The following is a 12024-nucleotide window of genomic DNA, read 5'->3' on the forward strand; positions in this document are numbered from 1 at the left end:
ACACTGTCACTTCTACAACTTTCTATTGATTCACTGAGTTCAGCCTACACTCAGAGGGTGGGGAATTAAATGCTATCTCTTGAAAGGAGAGGGCCCACAGGAGACTCGTGTGAGTGACAGGCAGAAGGATGCAGAGACATTCAACAATAACTAACCAACAGAGAGCCTTTGGCAGAGGAAGTCAAACCTGGGGAATACCGAAACCCGCTGGACTGAAAGTGAACCTTCAGCGCCCCTGCAAGAGGAAAACAGGGCATCCTCTACAGGGAGCAGTTGGAGGGCAGCGCATTTTGCAATGCTGCTGAACGCTGCTCCCACAGCATGCTGCTGGCGGGCGGGGAACCATGGCTTCCTATGTGTTTATCCATAGCCCTTAAAAGACATTTGCATTGGTACAGAAGAGTGTGTGACATGAACATACAGAGCAAGAAAAGAAATAGCTCCCACGATGGAAAAAAAAGAACATGTCCTTAAAACACCTGAGCATCCCTCCTTGACCCCATCTCTCTTCTCCCCATTGAGAGGTAATCACTCTCTCGGCTCTGAGATGATCAGCCCCTTGCTTTTGTTCCTACTTCTTTAGAAAACTTTTGCATGACCTCTGAACAATATGTTGTTTGTCTTTGCCTGCTTTTGAAATCTAAATAAATGAAACCACATTGTATATGTTTTCCTGATATTTATTTCTTTGGCTCAATATTAAATTTATGAGTTTCATTCATGGTCGTCTGTATTTCCATGATGTGGATGTACTAAAATTGGCTTATCTACTCTAACATGGATGGATTCCTGGGTTGTTTCCAGTTGTTATTATTATAAGCATATTTGTAGGGACACTGTGGTTCATGTATCCCAGGGGACTTGTGGAGGGCTCCCGGTTTCCTTTGGAATTTCCCTAGCAGGGTTTTGGGTATACACTTTATCTGTTCTACTGTGAATGCCAAAGAATGCCAAACTGTTTTCCAGTGAAATTGTTACCAATCTCTGCTCCTACCAATAGTGCATGAGAGCTCCCTTTGTTTTGTTTTAACCATCATGTTCTTGACTGGACTTTTTAATGTTGGCCAATATGGTGGGTATAAAATGGATATCATTTTGGTTTTAATTTGCATGTCCTTGATTACCATGCGCTTCATCACTGTCTATGCATTTATTGTTCATCAAATTTCCACTCTTAAGAAGTGAGCTATTCAATCTTTTTTACATATTATTCTATTGCTTTTACTGTCTGAGCCACCAGGGAAGCCTATTCTATTGCTTTTTTCTTATTGATTTACAATTGTTATGCAATCTAGATACTAATAATTTGCAGGTGATGTGGCTTACAGGTGTCTTCTTCCAGAGTGTAGTTTGTCTTTTCACTTTCTTTAATGATGTCTATTACGAAAAGTTCTTAATACAAAAAACTTTATCAATATTTCTTTAGCTCTTGTAATTTTTGTTGTTGTTGCATTTAAAAATTGTTTTGTACCTCAAGATCATGAAGATATTTTTCTGGAGGATCTCTGAAAATGTTTATACTTTTGCATTTTAAATCTTAGTTAGTCCTTAACCACATTTCATTGATTTTTGTGTGATATTATATAACACTCTATCATATTTTTCCAAATATAGATTTCTAATTGTTTTAGCTTACTTATTAAAAAGTCTATTCTCTCTGCACTGATCTTCAGTATCATTTATGATTATATCAGATATTCATATATGTTGAATTTGTTCATGGACTTCTATTCCATTGATCTATTTGTCTCTTTTTGAGCCATCTCACACTGTGGTTTTTAATTACTATACTTCATAAGATTCAGTATCTGGAAGGATGAAAACCATAAAACATAGACTATTTTTCTTCAAGAGTGTCTTGGTTAATCGGGCCTTCTACATAAATTCTAAAATCAGCTTGTACAATTAAAAGGAAAAAAAAAACTTGGGAGTTTTTGATAGGGAGTGCAGTGAATATCCAGATTTTCCAAATTATTCCAAAGTGCAGTAATTTTCCAAATTAACAGACATCTTTATAACACTGAATCAACTCCATGAACATGATTCATCTTTTTATTTATTTAGATCTTTGATATCTCTCAATGAAGCATTGGTCTCAGAGAGTCAGACATGACTAAGCGACTGAACTGAACTGAACTGAACTGAATGAAGCATTATTACTTTCCTATAGAGATTCTGCATATCTTTAGTAGATTTATTCTTAAGATACTACATGGCAATCCACTCCAGTACTCTTGCCTGGAAAATCCCATGGACAGAGGAGCCTGGTAGGCTACAGTCCATGGGGTTGCAAAGAGTTGGACATGACTGAGCGACTTCACTTTCACTTTCAAATAATATTTTAAGGTTTATTTTTCTAAGTGTAATTGTTAGTATGTAGAATGCCATGGACTTTTTATTTCAACACTTTTGCTAAGACTTTCATAAAGTCAAACAACCTTTAGAATTAATTTGGATTTTCTACATAAACAGCCATATTTTTTGTGATGAATGAAATACTTGTTTTTTTTCCTTCCAATATTATAACTTTCATTTCTTTTTTCTTGCCTTAGTGTTCTGGTGAGAACCCAAAATTATGTTGAATATAAATGGTAATTGTAGGCATCTTTATCTTATTTTGGACATCAAGAAAAGGCTTTCAACTTTAAACCTTTCAGTCTGACATTTGCTGTATGTTTTTATAGATAGACTTTAATAGATATGCTTTCTATTCTTAATTTGCTAATACTTAATAATATATACCTATTTTATTATATTAAATAAATTTTGTGTCTATCAGATGATCACGTTTTGCTTCTATAGTATGCTCATGTGGGAGTTACACTAATTGATTTTCCAATATTAACCCAACTTTGCATTATTTTGATAAGTCCAACCTGGTTATAAGTACTTTCTTATACATGGCTAAATTCTATTAGCTAGTATTTTGTTTAATATATTTGCATCTCACATTCATAAGCGTAATTGTCCTTTTTGTACTACCTTTGTTAGCTTTTGCTATTTCGTGCAATTTGTTATGTTACCATTACAGATTGTATTGGGGACTGTTTCTTCTTTTTATATTCTCCACAGTGCTTGTGTGAGTGTTAAGTCGCCTCAGTTGTGTCCAACTCTTTGCGAACCCATGGACTGTAGCCTGCCAGGCTCTTCTGACCGTGGGATTCCCCAGGCAAGAATACTGGAGTGGGTTGTCATTCCCTCCTCCAGGGGATCTTCCCGACCCAGCAATCCAGCCCATGTCTCTATGTCTCCTGCATTGGCAGGTGGGTTCTTTACCACCATCGCCACCTGGGAAGCCCATTCTCCACAGTACTTTGGGTAACTGTGGAACTGTTCGTACCTTGAATATCTGGTTGACCTCACCGACGAAGTTGGTTGGGCTTCCCTTGCGGCTCACCTGGTAAAGAATCCGCCTGCAATGCAAGAGACCTGGGTTCAATCCTTGGGTTGGGAAGAGCCCCTGGAGAAGGGAAAGGCTACCTGCTCCAGGACTCTGGTCTGGAGAATCCCATGGACTGCATAGTCCCTGGGGTCACAAAGAGTCGGACAGGACTGAGTGACTTTCACTTTCACTGATGAAGCCATCTGACTTGTAGTGGAAGCCATCTGACTTTGTGGGAAGATATTTTTTTTACTACTTGTTCAATTTCTTTAATGATTGTAGACTATTTGAGCTTTCTATTTCTTCTTGAGTCATATGTGATCAGTTTTATATTGCCCAAGTATTTGTCAACTTAATCTAATTTTCAAATGAATCAGCATAAATTGGTTTGCGATAACTTCTAACTTTTAAAAAATTCTCTACAGCCATAGTTTTATCCCTGTTTCCATTCTTAATATTATTTTTTTGTGGCTCCTCTCTCTTTATTACCAATTTTACTAGAGATTTGTCAATCTTATTAATCTTTCGAAAGAACCAACTTCTATTGTTAATGCTTTATATTTTAAATCTGCTTTTCAACTCACTAATTTCTGCTTTCATGTTTATAATGTCCCACTTTCAACTTTGCTTTTTTGTTTGTTTTGCTGTTCTTGTACAATTTTTAAAAAATAAGCCTTACTTCACTAACTTCTATTCATTTTTCTATTTCAATATAAACATTTAAGACCATAAACTTTGCTCTCTGTTCTAACTACATGTCACAAATTTTGGTATGTATTATTATTTCCTGTGTGTGTGATCAGTTGCTCAGTCTTATCTGACTCTTTGCAACCCTTTGGACTGTAGCTTGCCAGGCTCCTTATTTTGCTAAGTCATAAATATGTTGTCAGCGACTAAGTTCAGTCGCTCAGTTGTGTCCAACTTTTTGAAAGCCCATGGACTGCAGCATGCCAGGCTTCCCTGTCCATCACCAACTCCTGGAGCTTGTTCAACCACTCATGTCCATCAAGTTAGTGGTACAATCCAACCATCTCATCCTCTGTCCTCCCCTTCTCCTCCTGCCTTCAATCTTTCTCAGCATCAGGGTCTTTTCCAATGAGTCAGTTCTTCACATCAGGTGGCCAAAGGATTGGAATTTCAGCTTCAGCATCAGTCCTTCCAATGAATATTCAGGACTGATTTCCTTTAGGATTGACTGGTTTGATCTCCTTGCAGACATGTTTCAGCTTCAATCATAATTTCTTTATTTGGAAATGCTAGTATGTTTCTTGAATACAATTTTTTTTTGCTTTGCTTTTGAGTTCTAGCGTTGCATTGGGTCAGAGAAGGGACTGTGTCATTGTAATCCTTTAAATGTGCTGAGATTTGCCTAATTGGCCTCTAAATGAAGATTTTTAAACAAATGACTCATACATGTTTGCCTCCAGTAATCACTGTATTCCAGTCTCCTGCTGACCACCCCCCTACACACAGAACTGGGCATTGCATGCTAACATTCAGTTCAGCGTTTCTCCAACTGTCTTCCCCTCCTACTGGCTTCTTCCTGCCTCACCCATATTCCTGCCATCATATGAGTGATAATTTACTTACCCATCCTATGGTCTTACTCTTAATTCAGCTTTCTCCAAGAGGTAGAACAGCATAGTGGCTAGACACAGAAACTTTGGAGTTCGACCCTAATTCAAATCCTGTCCCTGCCACTTAAACAGCAACATGAACTTGGATAAAATGACCTTAACAAGTGCCCAGTCTTCATTGAGTGAATGATACAGGACGTCTGTTAGCATTTCCTTCTTAACTGGAATAAGGCTGCTATATTGAGCATGGACCAGACAGTGTAGGTTTGAAAGCCAATGACCTTTGCATAATCCCACTTCAAAATATGCCATATAATTGTGAATAGAAGAAACATAGTTGGATGCAAAATCTCAGGTTAAGAAATATGATGAGAGCAAGGATTTCTTGTAAGGAGAACTGTTGTATTGACCAATCTGAGACAAGTCCCATTGTTAGGGAGGAACCATTATTCCCCACTACATGTTTCCTTGTGAGGGCCTTCCCCAAAGTAAGTCTTGCTCTCTCCCCACCCCTTCCAGTCTCTCCCACAAGAAGAGGTGGGGCTTATCCTGCTGGAAAATGATTCAGATTGTTCTTTCCCTGGGTATCACCTTTTGTGAAGAAGGCAGGTTGCTTTGTTCTCTGCTCACTTTCTGCCAACTTGTTGGAATATCCTGGCCTTCTAAACAAGAGACCTTACCAAATGGCTTCATAACTTCTAGCCCAAACTCTTTCTTACATTGTGGTTGTTGTTCAGTCGCTCAGTCGAGTCTTATTCTGTAACCCCATGTACTGCAGCACACCAGGCTTCCCTGTCCTTCACCATCTCCCGGAGCTTGCTCAAACTCACGTCCATTGAGTCGATGCTGCCATCCAACCATCTCATCCTCTGCCGCCCCCTTTTCCTCATGCCCTCAATCTCTTCATACCTTTCTTTCGTATTTAACCTCTGCTCCCATCTCTCCTTAGCATATGAAGTGGAAAGCCACCCTTGTCCCAGCCTCTGATGCCTGCTGGGAGGTGGAAACGCTTTTAGTCTGGAGCTGGGTAGGGGTGAGGCTCACTGGGGCTTCCATATACTCTTTCAGCTGAGCCATGACTGATGCTGAGCAGGCTGTGACCAACAACCTCCACGATGCATGCCTTTATGGAAGAGTGTTGCAGTGGGGTGTTTTTCTTCTTAAGTGAGAAAATGTGGAGGGAACTTCAGTGGTTCCCCCCAGCCAGCTGCCTCTTCCCAGTCCCCAGAACCCAGCAGTGTGGAACAGACACGATGCATTTTAACCTCCAAGCAAAGTGGGCTCAAGTCAATCTGGAGATCAAAGACACAGGACAAGCAAATTTGGGGGGATTCCAGCGTCTACATATTTAACCCCAAAATGAGCTCCTACCCTTGGGACTGAGTGATACTGATCAAAAGTGAGGCTTTCAAGCCATCTGTGCATTTCAGATCCTTTTGCCTGATCTTCTAGGTACATCTGTATGACATTTCATCATTTTCCAAAACGCAGATTGCAAAGAACTGGAAAAAGATCTACATAGCTAAGTAGTCCACCTACTGACTGCTGCTAAATATCTGGTGAATAGTCACATGGTCTATACCTGAGCACCCAACATCCAGCAACTGCTCGACAAAGGATTGGCCATTCCATACAGAGTGCCTCTGTTAAAGAGTTCTTCACTGAGTCTGGCCAATGGGCATCCACACTGAGTCCACTTTTAGTCCAAACAGTTATCTTTTTGAATGTTCATTCATACTCACAGGTTTCCTAGGTGGCTCAGGGGTAAGGAATCTGCTTGCCAATTCAGGAACCCCAGGGGACATGGGTTCAATCCCCAGGTTGGGAAGATCCCCTGGAGAAGGAAATGGCAGCCCACTCCAGTGTTCTTGATGAGAGAATTCCATGGACAGAGGAGCCTGGTGGGCTACAGTCCACGGGGTCGCAAAGAGTCAGACATGACTGAAGCGACTTAACATGCATGCCCACATTTGTCCTCACAGCTGAAGAAATTTACTGACAGCTCAGTGCTGCATTCACCGTGTTGGGGGCTGGATTGACAGTGAATGTGATCCTACTTCCAGCAGGAACACTGGACAGGCCCTTCAGCTATTCTTCCATGCCATAATCTTGGGTTCCCTCGTCCCCCTCATCTCTATTAGGCTAGCTCTAGCTGGTCTATGTACCTCTGCAATATTATATCCAGAACTGATGTTGAAATCAGTTCAGAACAGTATAAATAAGTTACCTGTCACAATCATTCTGAAAAAAGCAACTTACTTTTGGATAGTCACTTGTCTTTCCCATGTCCATCAATATGGACAACATATCTTATCATTAATAGAGGTTTGGGAGTCAGTGCTGGGACAAGCATCAGTTCATGCTCTTACCTTGGGTAAGCTGGATAAATTGCTTAATCTAAGTGTCAGGATTTTTTTATTTTTGTTATCATGAGGACAACCAGAAGGGGTAATGAGACAATGATTTTGAAATGCTCAATGCGGTGTTTGCCTTGCCGCTTGCTCATTAAATATTGTATATTCCACACATCATTGTCATCATCTTCAAAACCCAGATGTTTTCCACATGTGCTTTTGTTCAGTCCAACTCTCAGGTGTCTTGAATGATGCAGCTCCTAACATCATTAAGCTCCAGTAAGTCTATTAAGGGCTTCCCTGGTGGCCCAATGGTAAAGAATCTGCCTGCCAATGCAGGAGATGTGGGCTTAATCCCTGGGTCAGGAAGATCCCCTGGAGGAGGAAATGGCAACCTGCTCCAGTATTCTTGCCTAGAAAATCCTATGGACAGAGGAGCCTGGTGGGCCACAGTTCATGGGGTCACAAAGAGTTGGACATGATTGAGCATACACTCACACAGAATATGTCAAACTTGGCCGATCCCTTCAGTCAGCTCTTTGGATCCTGAAATGGTCATGAGACCTATGTTCCTTTTGGCCCATGGCATTTGGAGTGGTCCTTGGCGTACCCCCTATATCTTCACCTTCAGTCAGTCAGTCAGTTCAGTCACTCAGTCGTGTCCAACTCTTTGTGACCCCATGAATCACAGCACACCAGGCCTCCCTGTCCATCACCAACTCCTGGAGTTCACTCAGACTCACGTCCATCGAGTCGGTGATGCCATCCAGCCATCTCATCCTCTGTCGTCCCCTTTTCCTCCTGCCCCCAATCCCTCCCAGCATCAGAGCCTTTTCCAATGAGTCAACTCTTCGCCTTAGTAAGGTATGAATAAAGTCAAGGGCAGAGGCCTGGAGCCTGTCCCCATGACCTATCCTCCAGATGGGTATTGATCTTTTAATCAGTACTCTTTGACTGTGCTCAACCAGTCATGACCTTGTAAAACCTCAAAACCGTTTTATGAAGTCCTCTCCTAATGAAATCCTAGCTACCATTTTTGTATTATTTTCTTCAGGCAACATGCTATGTGTATCTATCCATGAGTCATGAAAAATTCCTATCTCTTTTTCCATAAAGTTCTTACATTTAACATGCTTACTGCATGTAAGTCTTTTAATTCAACAAGATCTGACACAAATGATAATCAATTAATATTATGACCTGCTTTAAAAAAACATAATATTTGTCAAAATCTTTTATAAGAAAACAGATGAAGCCATTTCATTTTATAAAATTAAGATAAAAATTATAAGTTAGGAGAGTTTGCACAGTGATTTCCATACAGGATGGTATTGGGCTGCTTTTTCAATAGAATCAAAAGAATATGTAAATACTATGAAAAAATTAGTATATGCCCCTACATTTTCAACATAAATGTTTTCAGACTGGCCAGATTAAGATCTACAGACTTATTCCATGAAGTCTGTATTGCCAGTGGGAGAAGCTGCCACAGTGCCCATGGCTTCAGGCACATAGTGCTGCTGAGAGGGGGTTGGCCTTTTGAGCAATGTGTGTTTTTGAGAGGTTTGATTGGCCAAAGGATTTTAGAAAATGCTAGAAGATAGGCAGAATATCTATGGTTTTAAGCCGAATTCTAAGACAGCTCCTAAGATTCCCAACTCCTGGTGTACATGCCTTGTAGAATCCACTCTACTGTGAAAAGGACCTGTGAACATGATCAGTTATCACTCCCTTGATTAGGTTACATCTATTGCAAAAGGAGTTTTGAAGATATAACTAAGACCCCTAATCAGTAGACTTCGAGTTAGTAAAAATGGAGATTCTCCTGGGTGGGCCTGATCTAGTCAAGTTGAGCACTTAAAAGCCAGAGAGCTTTGAAGTGAGAGAAGTTCTCCTGCTGGCCTTGAAGAAGCAACTGCCTTGTGGAGAGGGCCATGTGGCAAGATCCTCAAGTGGTTTCTAAAACTTAAGTGTGGTCCCTGGTGATGGCCAGTAAGGAAACAGGACTTCAGTCCTACAACTGCAAGGAACTAAATTCTGCTAGCAACCAGTGAGCTTGGAAAAGGACCCCATCCCCAGAGAAGATCACAGTCCTGGCTGACTCCTTGATTTCAACCTGTTGAGACCCTGAGTGGAAGACCCAGCTAGGCTATGCTTGCATGCCTGACCCATAGAAACTGTGAAGATAATAGACGTGTGTTGTTTCCAACTGCTGAATTTGTGGTAATTTGTTACTTACAGGCAGAGAAGGCAATGGCAAGCCACTCCAGTACTCTTGCCTAGAAAATCCCATGGATGGAGGAGCCTGGTAGGCTGCAGTCCATGGGGTCGCTACAAGTCGGATGCGACTGAGCGACTTCACTTTCACTTTTCACTTTCACACAATGGAGAAGGCAATGGCAACCCACTCCAGTGTTCTTGCCTGGAGAATCCCAGGGACAGCAGAGCCTGGTGGGCTGCCATCTATGGGGTCGCACAGAGTCGGACACGACTGAAGCGACTTAGCAGTAGCAGCAGCAGTTACTCACAGGAGATAACTAATACACATGGGTGAGTTAACAGTAGGAAGGAGAGTTGTTCAGAGGGAGCATAACTCTGAATGACACTTTCAGAGTAAACTGGTTTCCCTGATGGCTGTTTTTCATGTGGCCACAGGGGAAAAAAAAAAAAAACAACAGTTATGACATTGAGATTTCACACTGACCATCCCCACACATAGACACAGATTATCTTTTTTCTGTTGCAGTGACTCCCAAACTTCAACATGCTTCCAAATCACCTGTAAGGTGTGTGAGACCTAATGGCTGAGCCTCACCACCAGAGTTTCCTATTCAGCATGTCTGTGGTGGGACCTGAAAATTTGCTTTTCTAACAAGTTCCAGGTGAGGCTCCTGCAGCCCCCTGGGACCCCACTTAGAGCACTGCTGCTCTATGCTAAGATGAAGACCTTCTAGTTATTTTTAATACTTGATTTCTATAGCGATTTCCCCATTTGACATGAAAACATTTCACCAATATTTTTTAAACCCAGGTTAAGATAAAAAAGAAGGAATGGAAATGTGATATACCTTGGAGTAACCCAAAGTGCTTTTCACTCTCCGAGTCGTCATCTCAGAACCTCTATTTGGGCGGCATGGTGGAAGACAGGTAAAAATGATGCTTCCCTTAAACACAGGTTAAAGGTCAGTGCAGTGGCCCGTGGGGCCTCTATGCTCTCCCCATCTGCAATCACTGCCCGCGTCCCAGGTGTCAGCAGTCCCTGCAGCATCGTCCATCCATGGGACGCTGCTCGAGACCCTTGGACCCAGGTGGCAGGAGCTGCAGCAGTGCTGAAGAGCTTTGAAGGAGTGGAAAGCTCTACCTGTACCAGTCCTGACAGATCACTTCATCATGAACCCTTCTGACACACAGCAAGGACATCCAACCAGGAGCAAAAATGAAGTCTTGACTGAGATCTGGGAATCCACAGAGATTCCATCATACACAAATCCCAAAAGGCTGACATTTAAAACAGGAAACAAGGGTCCTATCTCTTGCCAACAGAAGGGAAATTCTGTAGGAATCGTGTGTGTACCTCAGAGCAAATCAAGAGATGGGGGCAGCAGAGGGAAGACACTCTTGATGTCATCATGAATACCAACTGGAGACTGCTTTGGATTTCAGTTCTACAGGAGCAGAGAGTGAATGTTATTTTAGGATATCATTGAGGAATTATTTGGGAGAACTCAGCATTATTATGTTATCTAAAATGATCCCAGTTGCTCATGCTGGTCATAAAGTTTGCTAATAATTTGAATGGGGGGTGGGTGGGAGAGGGAGGTGGGGGAACCATAAATGAGAACATCTGTTAAAGTTGAATATGAGAAGCCTGCCTTGTTTTTATTATTTTGCTCATGACACGATCCTGAAAGAGGGGAACTGAGTGATTATCGGGGTAAATGGCTATTTGTATGCAGAACGTAGGTGTGCTTCAACTTTGCATTCCAAAATAAAAATGAGTGATCTTTTCCATTAAAACAGTGTGGGTCACCCCCGGCTGCCAGCTTTTATGCTTTTACTTATTTATCTTCCCCAAGGAGGCGCAGGCACTTTGCAGGCCTTTCCCAAGCTGCCGTAATTGATGAATAGTTGGATTTCTTTTAATTCAAGTAATGCCGAATGTCTGCAGCTTTGGTAATCGGATCCTACCAGCTTTAGAGACCACTGCCAAAATATTCAGAGCTCAGAGGTTTGGCAACGTCATTTAATCATCGCAAAAGGATTACAGAGTGCAAAATAAGCCCCCAGACAGCTCGGAGATGGGCCAATTCAGAAACCGACTAGGGCTGGGGAGCTGCTGAGGCTTGCTCCCTCTCACATGGCCCTGCATCCCGGCTCTCCTTCACCTCGGCTAAGGCTTCACCTAACCACCTTCACCCTGGCTGAGGCTCCATCCTCAGGAGAGAAAAGATGTCAAGGGTGATGGACTTCAGATCAGAGACATAAACAGTATCTGATCACACGTCAGGCTCAGGACTGGTAAAAATCCCAGACCAGGGTACCCAGATTATCCTGGTGTGGGAAGGTCAAGGCCACAGGCTACCCAGTGAGAGCCTCTGACAGAGAAGCCAGATGGTGAATTTAGAAGCCGTCCCTGGTCTCGTTCAAGGGAGACACTGCTGCTGTGATGCTTTATTTACCAACAACAACACAGTTTGTGCCGGGAACAAGC

Source organism: Bos indicus, chromosome 1 (assembly GCF_029378745.1).
Source record: "Bos indicus isolate NIAB-ARS_2022 breed Sahiwal x Tharparkar chromosome 1, NIAB-ARS_B.indTharparkar_mat_pri_1.0, whole genome shotgun sequence".
NCBI classification, from domain to species: Eukaryota; Metazoa; Chordata; class Mammalia; order Artiodactyla; family Bovidae; genus Bos; species Bos indicus.